The sequence below is a fragment of the Mus caroli genome, chromosome 10 (genome assembly GCF_900094665.2).
Source record: "Mus caroli chromosome 10, CAROLI_EIJ_v1.1, whole genome shotgun sequence".
Classification (NCBI taxonomy): Eukaryota; Metazoa; Chordata; class Mammalia; order Rodentia; family Muridae; genus Mus; species Mus caroli.
The window spans coordinates 114,340,061-114,350,426 of NC_034579.1; the positions used below are offsets into that span (position 1 = coordinate 114,340,061).

A 10,366-nucleotide genomic window follows, 5' to 3' on the forward strand; every position below is an offset into this window, starting at 1 on the left:
TGTGGACATGATCTCTCTTTGCAGCAATAGAAACCCCAACTAGGACAGAAGTTGTGAGAAAGCCATGTGCCTGGCACATTGGTTTACACCTGTGCTTCCAGCATGTGGGCTGCTGAGGCAGGAGGAATGCTGTGAGGACAGATGCAGCCTGGACCACATAGTTTTAGGTTAATCTGGACCAGAGTGAGATCTTAACTCCAAAAAATAAAACAAACAAAAACATAACCCAGGTACCTCAGAATGTAGAACAATGGGCCCAGAAAGAAACCCTCACAGCTACAGCCACAGTTGTTAAAACCATTCAATGGAGGAAAGGCAGTCATGTCAACAAGTGATGCCAGGAAAGCTGGATTTCCACATGGAGGGAAAGAAGCCAGAGGCATAATGCCCAAGTTAAAGATCTTAACGTAAGACCCAGAGTTCACAAACCAGAAGAGGGAAATGGAAAGAAAATACTTCAAGTTAGACACAGGCAGCACTTTAAGGAACCAGCTCTGACAGAACAGAAAACAGCCCCAGGCATTGACAAACATGATTGCAAAATTAAGAAGCCTCTGTTCAGCTAATCTCACAGTCACCAGAGTGAAGAGATGGCCTAGAGAAGGGGATAAAAGCTTTACCATCTATAGTTCAGATAGAGGACAATATGTAGAATATATAAAGAACATGAAAACAAAAACGAAAAACCCAACAAACCAACCAACAAAAGGGCCGATCAACCACATAGGCAGGTGTCACAGGGGGTATATGTGTGGGGAATACTCATTAAATATTTTAAAAAGTGTTCAGCATCTTTAGCCACTAGGGAAATGTAAATTTTTTAAATATATTTTTTGACAATGTCTTTTTAAATTCATGTTTTTTTTCCATATATATCTTTCTCATTTTTCTAAAGTACATTTTTTTTTCAAGATTTATTTATTTATTATATGTAAGTACACTGTAGTTATCTTCAGACACACCAGAAGAGGGCATCTGATCTCATTACAGATGGCTGTGAGCCACCATGTGGTTGCTGGGAACTGAACTCAGGACCTCTGGAAGAGCCGTCAGTGCTCTTAACCACTGAGCCATCTCTCCAGCTCAGGGGGATTTTAACTTTGGGATGTCTTCTCACCTCATTCAGAATGTCTAGGGTGAAGAGACGAAGCAGTCAGGAGAGGAGCTGTTAGCCTCTGTTGGGGAAAAGTCAGGACAGAAACTTGAGCGGGACAGGAACCTGGAGGCAGGGGTTGATGCATTAGACAGGGAGGGGTGCTGCTTACTGGCTTGGTCCTCACAACTTTCTCTGTCTGCTTTCTTTTAGAACCTAGGACCACCCACCCAGGCCTGGCACCACCCACAGTGGGCTGGTCCCTCTGCCACAGATCTCACTGAGGCTTTTTCTCAACTGAAGCTCCCTCCTATGACTCCAGCTTGTGTCCAGTAGACACAAAACTAGTCAGCAGAGGGAGACTGTAAGATCAGAACTGTTCACTATTCTGAACAATTACCATTTCCCTATACAGCCACGAGTAAGACCGAGCTTTTCCCTTCAAAGCTTGCCCAGCTCAGGAAGCAGTGGGATAGCAGGAACCAAGGCTGTGAGGAGAGGGAATGGCAGGCGTATTGAAGGGCTGGAGCAAGAACCGCTGAAGCTCACCAAAAGGCGTCCAATCCAGTTGAGGTTGGAAGCAGGAAAGTGCTGGACCGTGAAAGGCAGTCTGTGTTCTGGTTGAGCGAGGCTTACTCCGGAGACCCAGTAGAAAATTCTACAAGGGATGGAACCGTGAGCGACACTCCCAGACACTAGGCTCCTGACACCATGAACCCTCAACTCCATAATCCTGTGGCCATCAGTCATATAGGGCAATGCCCTAAGCTCCTGGTATTCTGGCTATACTCCACCCCCACAGTTACCTGGATACAGCCAGGTATGCTCCTCCCCACAGTTACCTGGCAACAGCAAGGTAGCCCAGCCCACTATAAAAGGGGCTGCTTAGCCTCTCTCTCTCCTCTCTCAAGTTCTTGTTATCTTACTCTCACCTCTCCCTCTCCTTCTCCCCTTCCCTTCTCCTCTCTCTTCATGTGGCCATGGCTGGCCTCTATTTTTCTACCTTTTCTCTCTCTCTGTTTTCTACAATAAAGCTCTAAAACCATGGACTGCCTCCTTTCATCAAGACTCACCATGCTGGAGCGACGGGATAGGCCATCCCTTAAAGAGCCTCGTCTTATCTCCAGCAGGAAGACCTCCCAGCATTTCCAGCTTCCAGACTGGACCAAGGACTCTTGCCCATGTGGGAAACAAGCAGCACTCCCCCTGCCCCCTTTTTCCCTTCTGCTCTGGGCCACTGCCGCCCTGGTACCCCTATCTGTTTTCAGCTCTTCTGAGATGTCCAATGATGTCCTGAGAGCTAGAACCTGTCGTCCCTGGTCTCCATGAGGCCCAGGGACCTCGGACTGTCCCCACCCCCGTGAACTGGGGTCCCGTGGCTTTCCACAGCCAGACGCACACCTAGCAGTGTGGAGAACACGCACAGTTCAACTCCAGCGTGCGCCCACCCAGTGTCACCGAGCTCTGTGGGTCACCCCCTTTTATTTTCCTACATCCTGTGCCCAACAGGAAAGGGGATATGTGGGGATAATTCTCAGAAGTAAGGAGGGCTAGTCACAGATGAAAAAGCATAAAGCTACAACCCTGGTTGTCCGCACCAGTTCTAAGCTTCTGTGTGCTCGCTTAGGCTGTGCACACACCACAGGTCTTCCCATCTTCAGGTTGAGTCCTGCTTCTGAGGTTAGATGCACTTGGAAGGTGGATCCCAGGTTGGCGCCATCTGTTTTGTTTCTACTGCGAAACGATTGTGTGCTGTTGGATACAGCAGACTTCACCGTAGGTGTGCTACAGCTTCTAGAAACGAACTCTGTGGGCACCGAATGGCCGTTGGAGGACAGAAGCTGACTCATTTATCCTTGGATCACTGCTGGGGGGTATGCCCTTGAACCCAACATTCTAGTGGCTGCTCCTTCTGCCTGCACATCTAATTGCTGCAGAGGTAGCAGCTCCCCTGGAGACTGGGGTGCCTGGTATGAAACTCAAAGAACCTTTAAAAAGTTAAAAAGAAAAATGCTGTCTTAGGGTTTTACTGCTGTGAACAGGCACCATGACCAAGATAACTCTTAAGGACAGCATTTAATTGGGGCAGGCTTACAGGTTCAGTCCATTATTGTCAAGGTGGGAGCAGGGCAGCATCTAGGCAGGCATGGTGCAGGAGGAGCTGAGAGTTCTACATCTTCATCTAAAGGCTGCTAGCTGAAAACTACTGGCTTCCAGGCAGCTAGGATGATGGGATGGTCTTAAATCCATGCTCACAGTGACACACCTACTCCAACAAGGCTACACCGTGCTTGGCCGAGCATATTCAAACCATGACAAGTGGTGACACCCCATCATCAAATTATTTTTGCTGCTACTTCATTACAGTAATTTTGCTATGGGGGTTATGAATTAAAATGCAAATAATTTTGGAGACAGAGGTTTGCTAAAGGTGCTCCAACCCCCAGGTTGAGAACCACTGTTGTTCTGTCATGGATCCTGTCTGTGGTAACAATGTAAATGCTAACACTCCAGAGACCAGATCTCTGTGACTACCTGATCAAGTCCAGAAAACTTTGGAGAACTGAGAGAGTCTCCAGGCAAACCTTAGAACACAGAGGTTCCTGGGTCTTCAGAGAGCACAGTTTTGAGGAATGCCCATAGTTAATTTAAGGTTTCTCTCCACTACTGTCCAACAGGACACTTTGTGATAGCAGCTGTCTGTATCCATGCTGTGTGTCCAGTATGGCAGCCACTGCCCATGGATAGTAATGAATGTCTGAGATGTGGCAGATACAAACATGGGGGGGGGGATATTTCAATTTCCATTAGTTTTGTGCTAGACAGTTTGTTAGTTGACACAATGTTAAGATGACACAAGCTAAAGTCATCCGAGAGGAGAGAATCTCAGTTTAAGAAATGTCTCCTTAAGATTGGGCTGTATGCAAGCCTATAGGGCATTTTCTTAATTGGTGATTGATAGGGGAAGGCTCAGCCCACTGTGGGTGGTGCTATCCCTAGGCTGGTGGTCCTGGATTCTAAAAGAAGCCATGTGGAGGAAGCTGGTAAGCAGCACAGTCCAAGGCCTGGGGATCAGCTCCTGCCTCCAGGTTCCAGCCCTGCTTGAGTTCCTGCCCTGACCTCCTTCAGTGAATGACTAAGATGTGGAAGCGTGAACCACATAATCCCTCTCGTTCCCATCTCGTCACGGTGTTTCATCCCAACTGAGACAGTTTGTCATTTCATGTGTTTATAATAAAGCAGCCACCTGATGCAACTGGCTACTTACCTGGGCCAATGCAGCTTAAAAGCAGTATTCAGCAATAGGTAGAGAACAGAAAACACAAGCCTGCCTTTCTTGAATTTTGGTTAGTTCCACAGACCCATGACTTTATAATTCCCCAGTCTTGACTCCCAAAGCTCATTATAATTAGATGTGTAGGAAAACAAAATTGGAAGAGCTAATTAAACATAAAAAGAGTGTGTATGTGTTGTTAAACAGATGCTAATTTATTTACATATAAAAGTAAAAGGAATTCAGATGGAAGTTAGGTGCCAAAGAGCTACGGGATTCATTGCCAATTGGGCAGTGATTTTAGTAGATAATCTCAAAGGACAGTAGAGGAGATTGTTGAACATCAAGAGTGTGGTCCCTGATCAGAAGTTAAGGAAGGTTTCTTGACAAAAATCTGTCTCAATCACACTCCCAATATAGCAAGAGAGGTATTGAAGCGTCCCTGAGATAGTACAGAACACACCCAGACCGCAGATTCTCAGCACAAAGGAGAGTTTATTATCTGGAGGGTCAAGGGGGCTACCTCTGAATGGGGGCAGAGATGGTAATGGCCATTTTAAGGTTCTAGCCAGAAAAGAAAGAAAGGGGGTGCCCCTCCCCTGGAGAGGGTTAAGGTGGTGTCTTATTTAGGGCTTTACTGCTGTGAACAGATACCATGATCAAGGCATCTTATAAAGGACAATATGTAACTGCAGCTGGCTTACAGATTCAGAGGTTCAGTCCATTATCATCAAGGTGGATGCATGGAAGCATCCAGGCAGGCATGGTGCAGGAGGAGCTGAGAGTTCTACATCTTCACCTGAAGGCTGCTAGTAGAAGACTGATTTCCAGGCACCTAGGGTGAGGATCTTATGCCCACACCCACAGTGACACACCTACTCCAACCTGGTCACACCTATTCCAACAAGGCCACACCTCCTGCAGTGCCACCCCCTAGCCCAAGCATATACAGACCATCACAGGTGGTTGTCTCTGATTGGCTAGGAGGAGAACATGGGCTTTTAGTCAAGTAGCCAGGCACCATTTATTGAGGTAGTGTGCCTTTGGTCCCGTAGCCTGGTGAGTTTGAGGAATCGTATCAGGACCAACTGGTAGTGGCACAAACAATTTCAAAATGTCTGAATGATGGGACCGAGTCTCTTACTGCTGATATGGAGGCTGTATGTGAGGGCTAGCTCAGAGCCAGCATCCTGTCTCTACTGAGTGCTGGGTTTCGGCTGTGGGCCAACACAGCTAGCTGAAGGAACAGATCTCAGTCCTCAGCCTTGATTTCTGCACTTCGGCCAAGGTACTTACATGTTCAGTGCTTCCATGTCCCTGAGCTCACCCACCTTGGCTTGTGGGAAAGGTAGTGAAGCATGAAGCCCTTGGTACCCCAACCACAGCCTGTCTGTTGATAGTATTATCTTCATAAACTGATCAGAAACGGGGAGTAAATCTAAGTAGTAATTAAATATATAATTGCTACCGTGCAAAATCATGGTTATGCTCCTTAAGCCAAAGACTGAATGTCGAACCCCATTTTAAAGAATATTTTTATTCATTGAAAACTCAAGGGGGCTGGAGAGATGGTACACTTACACACAGAATTTTAATCCATCCCCCCTCCCCCTGCTTCTATGAGGGTGCTCCCTCTCCCACCCACCCACTCCCAACTCCCTGCCCTGACATTCCCTTACACTGGGGAATCGAGCCTCAACAGGACCAAGGGTCTCTCCTCCCACCGATGCCCGACAAGGCCATCCTCTGCTACATATGTGGCTGGAGCCATGGGTCCCTCCATGTGTACTCTTTGGTTGGTGGTTTAGTCCCTGGAAGCTCTGGGGTGGGTCTTGTTGGTTGATATTGTTGTTCCTCCTATGGGGTTGCAAACCCCTTCAGCTCCTTCAGTCCTTTCTCTAGCTCCTCCATTGGGGACCCCATGCTCAGCCCAATGGTTGTCTTCGAGCATCCACCTCTGTATGTGCCAGCCTTCATGTCTTTTTTAAACTGTAATTCCCAATTAATGGTGCCCATACATGCATGGGTGTGTGGCCATTCACTGGGACATGAGCAGCCAACGGCCACACTCTGAGAGGAGAAAGAGTGTCCCTTCAACTGATAGGTGTGGAACCTGGGGCGGGGATTTCCTCATCTGTGCTGGAATTTTGACCACCCTCAGTTTTAATGTCCCCTTTCAGCCAATATGATTTGCTCCATCTAAAGTGGTTATGTCACCGTACTTACTACCACTCTGGGAATTCTCAAAATCCCCTAAGGAACGATAAATATCAAGTCAGCAGACTCGAGCAGAATTGTTCTTTCGGACCGAATAGGGGAGATTTTGGTTGAAACGCAACAGCAACATTTTTTAGTAATAAAACAGCAACGGCAAGGACCATTAAAGGCTTCTTTGTCTCATGGCATGTTCAGGGTGATTGGTAATTTCTCTACGTTAACAATATTGTCATTTGTGCTAGCCAGTCTCCAGGGTGACCCCAATGACGCTTGCTTCCTAGCATTCATTTTTTTCCTGCTCAAATTAAATGAAGACTGGCCCTAAATGTGAAAGAGAGATGAACTCCAAGCACAAGCGATAGAAAGCATCTCGGCTCATGCCTTGTCTACTGTATTAATCACTAGCTCCGCGTGAGCCAGCTGCCAAGCTGTGAAGGGATTCAAGCAGCCTGTGGAGAGGCCTGTGTGGCAGCAGTCTGCTAACTCACCAGCATGTGACAGAGTCACCTTGGAAGGAGAGTCTGTGTCTCCAGTAGGTTCTCAGCTGACTTGTGCTCTCGTGGACACCAGACTGGAAGATGTGCGAGGCTGAGTCACAGTTACCCAATGGAGCCATTTTTAACTTCCCAGGTTCATTAAAATTTTGAGAGACACTAAATAATTTGTATTGTCTTTGGGGGTTATTTAATTCAAAGCAGTAGATACCTGGGGGTTGTTTTATATGCAACACTAGATATTTAACATTCATTTCTGCCACTAGGATATTTGGTTTATAGGTCAAACGTGCAATCAATAATAACATGCAATCTTGCCTTACAACTTTCATGTTCAATATGTCATTAGCTTGTCATGTCATTAAGCCTACATATTTTCTTATAATCTTCTCACAAAACAAGGAGAATTGCCAACCCCAAATGTAAAGAGCATATATTCAGTCCACAGTGTATATATTTTCTGAGGCTATCCCTATACATACTGGGGTTCTCCACAGGAAGAGATGAGGATCATGGTAAGCTAAACACAGCCAGTCACCTAACACAAAAGCAAGACGGGGAAGGGATTTGATCCATGGTCTACAAAATGAATAACATGGGCTGAGGAAGAGGGAGACGGAGTTGTCTTCCACGTGGGATCACTTTGATTGGACAACTCAGGGTCAGCTCTCAGGCTGGGATGAAGAGGCAGGCTGAGGGTGTGAGGACATTCACTGCGTCTGCCTGTGATACACTCAAAGAATAATGAGCGTGTGAGCACACACACACACTCACACACACACACACACACACACACACACACACACACGCTACATCCACTCCAGTAGTGACTTGCTTGACAGGTTTAGAAACCTGGAAGCAGTCCTGAGGTGAAGAGTTTCATGGGAACTTAGTCTCCTGGAACTGTGGCATCCCATTGCATGACGCTCCAATTTTGTCCTTGCGAATGGATCTGTGTGCTTCCTTTCAGTATTGTTTTGTTATAGGTGCCTCCAAGCAATGACTTGCCAAATACCTAAGCAAAACTGAACTTTGCTTCCTGGCCTTCATCAATGCCCCAGGTAGTCCTTGAGCCGACCATGGGCTTGGAATTCAGTAAGAATGTTGCCTATTCAGTGACATTCAGAATTGCCTCTCGTATTATAAGAGAGATAGTGAAAGAAATCAGGCTTTATTATCTACTACATAGAGTTAGAAATCTCAGGGCAAGCTTAGCAAAGTAAGTTTAGAATTCTTAGTATAGTTATGTATGGCAGACTACATTACTTATTAGTAGAAAGTCCCCCCACATTATCTCTTAGGATAAAAGCCGAGCTACTCACATAAACAGGAATGTACAATGGTTTAGGAAGTGGATCTGGCTGTGGTTTGAGGAGGAACTAAAATATTGCATTATTTATGAGAAGGTTAGCTAGAGCAGAACTCCCTAATTAGAACTATGGCTTCGGCATGAAAACCTTTGCCCCAGGAGTGTAAAGACCTTACACCTGGCTTCTAAGACTATAGCTGACCTTAGATAGAGCTGAGTTTGTCTCAGTTGTTTTATTGCCCAGTTCCTGCCAGTCTTTGTGTTTGCATTCCTCTGTTTTGTGTTAGAGTCATTAAGCATCCGGTAACCTCATCGTACCTTGCCGATGTGTCACCTAACTTTCCTATTTTCTTCTGTATAAAACATGTGGCGCACACCTTTAATCCCAGCACTTGGGAGGCAGAGGCAGGAGGATTTCTGAGTTCGAGGCCAGCCTGGGCTACAGAGTAAGTTCCAGGACAGCCACGACTACACAGAGAAACCCTGTCTTCAAAAACAAAACAAAACAAACAAACAAACAAAAACCCCCCAAAACAAACAAACAAACAAACAAAAAAACCATTTGATGCTCAATTTGACAAATTACATTCACACTTTCTCGTGTCTGCATCTGTTTATCACTCCATTCTCACCGACTCTATGCCCCTCTGTCTGAGACTCTGAGTCTCAGGGATTGAGGTGGGCCGACTGAGCCTGGTCCGTGGCAGACACACTCATAAATAAACAAATAAATATGATTTTAAAAGAACAAAGATGGGGCCATTTTTTTATCTCAACCTATGTTACAGTGCTATATGAACATAGCCTGTTGTTTGCACGGAACTGCCAGGAAAGCACACACAGACCAAGAGAACATAACAGAGAGCCCAGAAACACCCTCCGAATACCTGGTTGTTAATCTTAACAATCCACCCTTTGGAAATTTCACACATGTTTATAGTGTATTTAGATGGTATCAGTGTCCATTCCTCCTTTCAACTCCTCCTGGAATCTGCCCTACACAATGCCTCCTAACTTCCTGTCTTTTTTACTTATTTATTTTTATAACCCCCACCCCCACCTCCCAGGCACAGTGTAGGCCCATCCGCTGGAGCATAAGAAATGTATCATAGGTCACGTCACTGAGAAAAATGGACTTTCCCTTTCCCAGCAGTGACTGACTGCCGGGAGTTTCTCGTGAGCCTCTCTCTGTCCATGTTAGAATGTGGACTGGCTTGACCTAGTGAGGATCTCAGGCAGATGACCAGAGCTGCTGTGAGTTCATGGGTGGGACAGCCACGCCATGTTCAGAGGACAGTTTTGCAGCAATCCTCCCTGTTCTCTGGCTCTTTCTGCCCCCTTGCCTGCATTGGTGGGAAGGAATGGGATACAAATGTCCACTTTTGGCTCGGCACTCCTCAGACACTCATTCTGTTCAGCAGTTGTGAATCTTGGCACTGACTATCACCCCCTGGAAAGAACAGTAGTAAGTTCTTCACTAATGCCTAAGTCTGTTCGTCTTCCAGAAGAACACAAACATGCAGCCGGGTGGTGGCAGCTCACACCTTTAATCCCAGCACTCAGGAGGCAGAGGCAGGTGGATCTTTGAGTTCGAGGCCAGCCTGGTCTGCAGAGTGAGTTCCAGAACAGCCAGGGCTACACAGAGAAACCCTGTCTCAAAACCCAACCCAACCAACCAACCAACCAACCAACCAACCAACCAACCAAAACCAAAACCATTGTGTTTCATAAAAAAAGAAAAGGAAGTCAGGGATATGTTTGGTGGTGTGTGTGTGTGTGTGTGTGTGTGTGTGTGTGTGTGTGTGAAGGGAGTGCCTCTGTGGGCCCATGCTAAGACATCCCTTTCCCTGAGGGATCAGCTACACGATGGGCAGGTACAGTATAGAATAGTATTTAGGGCATGGTGAGGGGAGTTGAAGGAGGAGAGAGAGAGAGAGAGAGAGAGAGAGAGAGAGAGAGAGAGAGAGAGAGAGGGAGGG

At 46.4% G+C, this 10,366-nt stretch overlaps 1 pseudogene; it reads right to left on the reverse strand.

Annotated features, from left to right (window-relative positions):
* Window positions 1-2,192, reverse strand: part of LOC110302762 — a 4,433-nt pseudogene extending 2,241 nt beyond the window's left edge.
* Between the last annotated feature and the right edge of the window lie 8,174 nt (window positions 2,193-10,366).